The following is an 8308-nucleotide window of genomic DNA, read 5'->3' on the forward strand; positions in this document are numbered from 1 at the left end:
TTTATCTGTAGCTAGCAGGACGATGTTGTGAGACCGGTCTCATTTTGGGGGCTTCTGCCGTCTCACCAAATCCACTCCCTTCCTCATTTGGAGGTGGGCTTTTAAAGTGCAGTCAATACATCAGACAGCAACATGGCATGGGCCAAATGTGACCTCACATCCCTAAATACAGCCAACCCATACTGCCGTGTGTTCAGTTGTGCCCTCCTCTCCAAAAGATATGTCCAAGTCTTTTTTTTTTTTTTTTCAAATCCAGTGAGAGTTTTTGCCCTGGTCTTTTTTTAAAATTTGTTAATGTTTACTCATATTTTCAGAGAGAGAGGGAGAGGAAGGGGCAAAGAGAGATGGAAACAGAATCTGAAGCAGGCTCCAGGCTCTGAGCCGTCAGCACAGAGCCCAACGCAGGGCTCGAACTCAGGAGCTGCGAGATCGTGAACTGAGCCGAAGTCGGATGCTCAACCGACTGAGCCACCCAGGCACCCCAAGATATGTCCAAGTCTTAATCCCTGGCATCTGAGAATGTGACCTTATTTGGAATGTGACCTAACTTGACCTTCTAGAATTTTTGCAGATGTAATCAAGTCAAAATGAGGTCATATTGAATGGGGGTGGACCCTAAATCCGATGACTGGTGTCTTTATGAGAGAAAGGAGAGGGAGATTTGGACACAGAGACACCCACAAGGGAAAAGGCCACATGACAACAGACAATGAACCGATGTAGCTACAAACCAGAGTGACAAGGATTACTGGTAAGCGCCTGAGCTGGAAGAGGTGAGGAAGGATTCTTCCCTAGAGCCTTTAGAGAGAACAAGGCCATTCCTGCCAAAACCTTAATCTCAGATTTCTAGCCTCTAGAACTGTGAGAGAATACATTCCTCTTGCTTTAAACCGCCCAATTTGTGGCAATTTGTTATGGCAGCCCTAGGAATCTAATACACATACAAATAGCTTTTATTTCTAGTCTCCAGGATCTGTTCCCAGCCTTTCCTGGAAAAAGTTTCATATCCAGAACAAAACATTTTTCGGCAACAGGATATTTTCAAACATGTGCAATTAGTAGTCATAGGAATACAGAAAGGCAAAAAATAAATAAATAAATAAATAAATAAATAAATAAATAAATAAATAGCAAGAGGAGGTAGCAAAGGAGATAAGGGCAAATGGAAAACCATAAAGGGAAATGTGGGCATCAGCAGAGTAGCAGCAGGCAGTGTCGGCCAGAGCCAGCTTCCAGCTGAGTGGAGCCAGGTGGGGTTGGCATTGACAATTCCTATAGAAGACAGGTGTCACGAAGTCAGCCTGCCCAGGACAATCGCAAAGGTCATACAAGGTCAGGCCAGAAGCCAGGACTGAAAATGCTCATATCAGGTTCTCTCCAGGCAGTCAATCATTCCTTCCATCCTTCATCACAGGGGCTCTGGGTTTGCTTATGCTTGCAAAGGGCTAGTTTGGCAGGAGGATGGAATTTCTACTTAAATCATCCCTGGAAAGCTGTGTTTCCTATGAGTTGATAGTATGAATCTAAAATCAACCTTTAATCAGCTACTGAGACTGTACCCAAACATGGTATATTTGTGTGTTACCTGTAGGGACTCGGGTCATTCCCTCCTCCCCACCTTCTGTATCTTAAGGTGGAAGCCCAACCTCCCACAGGTAGGCTGGACTCACTAGGACTCAGGGCCAGGTAAATGGAGCAGGGGGATGGAAGTGCCACTGGCAGCTCACAGAGATGCAGACAGGACTGGAGACTGATCTTTGTTGCCAATGACTGTGGTCCTCCCTATTACCTCAGAAAAGAGAGAGAAAACTATAGATGACATACAGCACTAACTAAAATGTCAATGTACGTGGCTATTTTTGAAACACTCCAGGCTGATGGTTGATTATAAATGTCAGTTAGAAATTATTCTTGAGGGCCCTTTCTGTGCAAAACTCTGAACTGTCTGTGGAACTCAGACTCAGCGGTCATGACCGCTGGAGGCTCATGATGTTGTGTGAAAGAAGGGGCCATGTGAACACTCAGATACAAAGCCAGATGAAGGGGCAGGCAAAGGCCAGTGGGAAGGCAGGTGGAGGAAGGACCAGCCATATGGACTCACATGGTTTCTGAGTGCTTACTCTGCGACAGGGGCCGGAGAGGCAAAGAAGGATGAGCAAGGGCCTTGCCTTGGGGAAGATCACAGTCAAATATGTTCAACATATGCAGCTAGTTTCTGGCAACTCCTCTCCCTACCCCCCGGCTCCACCCACTTCTCTGTCCTTGTCACTCTAGCCTACTTTACTTCACAGCCTTCATCACTCTCTGAGACAATCTTACTTGTTCATTTGGTTACTTGTTAATTGTCTCTCTCCCCCACTGGAATGTGAGCTCCATAGGACCTTGTTCTACTCTATCCCCAATCCCTAGAATGGCGTCCATTACCTGGAACAATGCAGTTAATAGTTGCTCGATGAATTCTTGTTGCCTGAATGAAATACGGCCCAATAGGAGTAGGTGAGACTAATAATGAAAGGGATTAAGAGCAAAAGTTTGGAATCCAGAATACTTGGGATCAAACCTCAGTGCTTCCACTTACTTGCTGTTTGACTTTGATCTGGTTGCTCTACCTTTCTCTACCTTGATTTCCTCAAATGTGTAATGGGGATCCTAATATAGCCTGCTTCATAGGATTGTTAGGAGAAATACGTGAATTAATACATACACAAAGCATTTAAGCAAGGGTTAGCAAATATTTTCTTAAAGTGCCATATAGTAAATATTCTAGGCTTTAAGCCATGTGGTCTCTCATGCAATGACTCACTCTGCCCTTGTAGCACAAAAAGCAGTCATAGACAGTACAGAAATAAATTGAACGTGGCTGTATTTCAATTAAAACGTGGCAAATTACAGCACAACATATAACATATAAGAATTACAACACAGGGGTGCCCAGGTGGCTTATTCAGTTAAGCGTATGACTCTTGATCTTGGCTCAGGTCATGATCTCATGGTTCTTGAATTTGAGCCCTGTGCTGACAACACGGAGCCTGCTTGGGATTCTCTGTCTCCCTCTCTCTCTCTGCCTCTCTCAATCTCTCTCTGAAAAATAAATAAATAAACATTAAAAAAAAATAATTACAACACAAAATAATAATCCATTGGCCAGGGAATTAGAAGTCTTTCTTTTATAACAAATTTCACTGTGGGATTTCAAACCCTCTGAATCTCAGTTTAGTCTATAAATGGAGATAATAACTACTCTTTCCTACCTCAGTAGGTTATTGGGTGATCACATAAGATAAAAGGTGAAATGAAAAGTACAAGTATACTATGTACAAATAATGTAAATTGCAGTACAATTCTATAGGGCAGCTTGTATCCCTGGTTACCGTGCACTAGGTAGGTCAGATAGTATTATACTCATTCTACAGATGAAGAAACCAGAGAGTTTAAATGGTTCATCTAAGGTCACACAGCTGATAAATGGAAGAGCTTAGTCTGAACCTAGGAAATTTTTATTCTAGGACAATATTCATCAACAACAGTGCAGCACATCTCCTCATACACAACATGAAACTTACACACACAGTTTCTCTTGGGATTTTTCTCCTTTACCTTTCTTACGTGTAAGTATCCCATTTCCCTAGGCTCATCCCAAGCCAAAGAATTCCATTAGTACCATAGCAGTTGCTTCCGGTCCTTGTAGTTATCAAGGAATAATTATAAATTCAGTTCATACTTTGTCTGGTCAAACCAAAAAAGAAAGAAAAATTCAGTGGCATTTCAGAACATAATTCCATCTCCATTCCCCTACCCACAACACACACATTTTCCAGGAGCACAAATATCTATCCTGGTTAGTTTGTATATAACTTGAGTTGCATATGTCATGTTACTGTAAGAAACGTACTTGGCCCAAGTCTAGAGTAATGAGGGCATGAAGCTTTCGGTAGTTAGTGAAGACTTAACCTTAGTGGGGCGCCTGGGTGATTCAGCAGTTAAGCATCCAACTCTTGGTTTCAGATCAGGTCATGAGCTCACAGTTCATGAGTTCAAGCCCCACATTAGACTCTGCGCTTACAGTGCAGAGCTTGTTTGGGATTCTCTCTCTCTCTCTCTCTCTCTCTCTCTCTGCCTTTCCCCTGCTTGCTCATGTGCTCTCTCTCAAAACAAATAAGCTTAAAAGAAAAAAAAAAAAGACTTACCTTAGCTTTGGTTAGATTGCTGGGGGCCTGCAAGCATGAAACTCAAGTTTCCACCATGCAAGTGGAGCTTACAACCATGCTAATGCCAGCTAAATGTCTGTGCATGAGTTGTCCAACTACTGTGTATTTTTCATCCACAAAAATAGCTAAAATTAAAAGATAGGCAATTCCAAGTTTTTATAAGAATGTGGGGAAACTAGAACCCTCTTACATTGTTGATAAGAATGCAAAATAGTACAGCCACTTTGGAAAACAGGTTGGAAGTTTCTTAAAAAATCAAACTAACACTTCCTGTATGACCCAGAAATTCCATTCCTAGGTATCTGTCCAAGGGAACTCAAAGTATATGATCAAGATTTGTATACAATGTTTATAGTAGTGTTATTCAGAATAGCCAGAATCTACAAACAACTCAAATGTATACCACTGATGAATGGTGTTTCCATTTTATAGAATCGCTGCTTGGTAATAAAAAGGAATGAACTCCTGATGCATGTAACAACATGAATGAATCTCAAAACCTTCATGGTGAATAAAATAAAACAGACATAAAAGACTACATATGGTACAGTTCACTTGTATGAAATTTCTAGCGAAAGCAAAACTATATAGCAGCAGAAAACAGGTCGAGGAGTTTGTTGGGGGAGGTTGGACCACAAACTTAAGGAACTTTTGCGGGCATTGAACATACTCTAATTTTTTAAAGTTTTATTTTAAAGAGAGAGCATGAGCAGAGGGAGAAAGAGAGATAATCTTAAGAAGGCTCCATGATGAGCAGGGCTCGATCCCATGACCCTGGGATCATGACCTGAGCTGAAATCAAGGTCAACCTCGGTCAACCGAGGCTCAACCCATGGAGCCACCCAGATGCCCCTAACATCTAAATTTTTATTGTCGTAGTTGCATGACTGTATGTATTTACTAAAACTCCTATAACTGTGTGGTTTAGATGGGTGAATGTAAACGTATGTAAGTTATATTCTAATAAAGCTATGAAACAGAGGTTTTGAGTATTTTTTAAGTTCATTTATATTTTTCTATAAAAATGTGCATATCTATTTTAGAAAGTGTACAAGGTATAAAAATGGAAAACAAAAACTTTAATCCCACCAGCCAGAGATAACCCTGGCTAACATTGTTAATGAGCTAATATTGAAAACAATACTATACCTTGATAGTTTTTGTTTGGTATCACATCTTTTTCTTATAAAAAAAAATTTTAAAGCTTATTTATTCTTGAGAGAGAGAGTGACGGAGCATGAGCAGCAGAGGGGCAGAGAGAGAGCGAGACACAGAATGAGAAGCAGGCTCCAGGCTCTGAGCTATCAGCACAGAGCCCTATGCGGGGCTTGAACCCACAAACTGTGAGATCATGACCTGAGCCGAAGTCGGCGCTTAACTGACTGAACCATCCAGGCACCCCATCGTTTAATATTACATCTTGAGCATTTTACCATGTCATTATAAATTCTTCGATAATTTTTGGTGGCTGCATAACAGTCCCTTGCCCTTAAAAGAGTGACTATATTGTGGCTACTTTGGTAGCACTGAGTAATTTTTTCTTCCTTTTTCTTCATTCAAATGTTTTATGTTTTTAATTTATTTTATTTTTTTTAAGGTTTGAGAAGGAACAGCTTTTTTTTTTTTTTAATGTGTATTTATTAAACTCTCCCTTAGAGTGCGAATGGGGGAGGGGCAAAGAGAGAGAGGGAGACACAGAATCCGAAGCAGGCTCCAGGCTCAGAGCTGTCAGCACAGAGCCCGGTGAGGGGCTGGAACTCACAAACCGTGAGATCATGATGTGAGCACAAGTTAGACGTTTGACTAGTTGAGCCACCCAGGTACCCCAGTCATTCAGTTGTCATTCAACTTTCCTTTTTGGTGAAGTTCATTTGTAAGTGCTAGAACAATCACTGGGGCTCTTCACACACATTCCACATTCTCCAGCTGGAAACAGTAGGTTTGGACTTCTCCCCCTTTAAGACAGGCTTGGCCGCATGACCTGCTTTGCCCCAGTACAATATGAGCAAAATGATACGTTAATTCTCCCAAGAAGTTTTAAGAGCCAGTGCATAGTTTGCCACGTTCTCTAATCCTTGCCGGGATGATCGTAAATGCACGTGTCGAGATGGAGCCTCTGCCGGTCCGGGTCCTGGGGTGACTGTGGTGACCAGAGGTCTCCAGCCAACTCACATTGAAAGGTAGCATGAGTGAGAAATAAATCTTAAGAAATCACTGAAATTCAGCGTTGGTTGTTACTACAACGTAACTGAGATTATCCTGACTCATGTAGCTTATGTAGTTGTTGTGTGGAAATAAGGTGAAAAATGGGTCAATGTCTTTTCAGTTTAGGAGAATGCATAAGTTGGCACTAGGATGGTGTGATCTGAAACAAATAAAAACATGTTTTCATAGCCAATGATTTTCCAATTTGAAAATAAGTTCCTAATGCATTTCTATAAATAGAGTGAAGAAAGGAAGTTGTTTGACTCATAAGAATAAAGTAAACCGTGGGTTTTTATGAAAGTGGCATCAGCACTTCAGTAACGAAGGGAAAAGTCAGTTCTGAGACACGGAATGGATCCATATCTAATTTGTTTTGTGTCCTTTTACTATTGTTACCCAGACGACATTGTGTGCATTATGATTTAGCAAGAGTGCCCCTGTGCTGCTTTGATGGAGAGGGGTGTTTAGAGGTGTTACACAGGACACGTTATGACAATCAAGCTGCCGCCAATGGATGAAGGATTTTATGTTTGGATCCCAAACAGGAAGTTATTTTTCTTGTCAAAGGAAAGAGAATAAATCATCTTTCCCAGGGTCACACAAGCAGAAACACACACAGGATGTAGAAGGTGAGGTGGAACTGCGGTGGCAGGGAAACAGGCTCACACATACAACGAGGAGATAACATTTTACAAATCATTTCAAAGACAGACAAAAAATGCTCTGCCATGGGAATTCAGGGCCCAAAGAAACGGCCTCTCAGTATGAGCAGGGCTGAGATCTGGGGACAGAATTGAAACAGAATTTATGGAGCTCATAAAATGCAAAGAAGAAAAGAAATATTCACCAAACACCACTGGCTAAGTATTTTTACCCTACTGATGATGACAGAGCTTTTCTACATGGTGCTTTTGTTACTATAAATAAAATGTATGTATATGTATACATATATACATATATATGTTATCATAACCTGAATACAATCATTCTCAAAAATCATTTTTTCATCTTTATTTTTTTAATTAAAAAATTTTTATTAAAATTTTTTCATGTTTATTTTTGAGAGATAGAGTCAGAGAGCGAGTGTGAGAGGGGCAGAGAAAGAAGGAGACACAAAACCCAAAGCAGGCTCCAGGCTCTGAGCTATCAGCACAGAGCCGGATGCAGGGCTCAAACTCACGAACCGTGAGATCATGACCCAAGCCGAAGTTGGACGCTCAACTGACTGAGCCACCCAGGCGCCCCTTAAATTTTTTTTTTAATGTTTATTTTTGAGACAGAGACAGTGTGAGTCGGGGAGAGGCAGAGAAAGAGGGGGAAACACAGAATCCGAAGCAGGCTCCAGGCTCTGAGCTGTCAGCACAGAGCCCGATGCGAGGCTTGAACTTAAAAACCGTGACATCATGCCCTGAGCTGAAGTCAGACACTTAACCAACTGAACCACCCAGGTGCCCCGATTTTTCCATCTTTAAAAAGTCCCAGGTTTCAGAACCCTTCTGGATATTGTAATATAAAGATACAGAGGTATCTGGGCTGGCAGATTCTTTTTTTTTTTTTTTAATGTTTTTAATGTTTATTTATTACTGACAGAGAGAGAGAGAGAGAGAGAGAGAGAGAGCATGAGTGGGGGAGGGGCAGAGAGAGAGGGAGACACAGAATCTGAAAGAGGCTCCAGGCTCTGAGCTGTCAGCACAGAGCCCGACACGGAGCTCAGATCACAGACAGTGAGATCATGACCTGAGCCGTAGTCAGACGCTCAACCAACTGAGCCACCCAGGCGCCTCTGGGCTGGCAGATTCCTTATGTGACCATTATAGTAAAAATTCTGGGGCCCAGAATGGGATAAAACAACACATATATGCTGTCTTTATATGTCCATTTCTCTCCTAGACAAT

The sequence above is a fragment of the Panthera pardus genome, unplaced genomic scaffold, assembly GCF_024362965.1.
Source record: "Panthera pardus isolate Hobbes unplaced genomic scaffold, ASM2436296v1 HiC_scaffold_16, whole genome shotgun sequence".
Taxonomy (NCBI): Eukaryota; Metazoa; Chordata; class Mammalia; order Carnivora; family Felidae; genus Panthera; species Panthera pardus.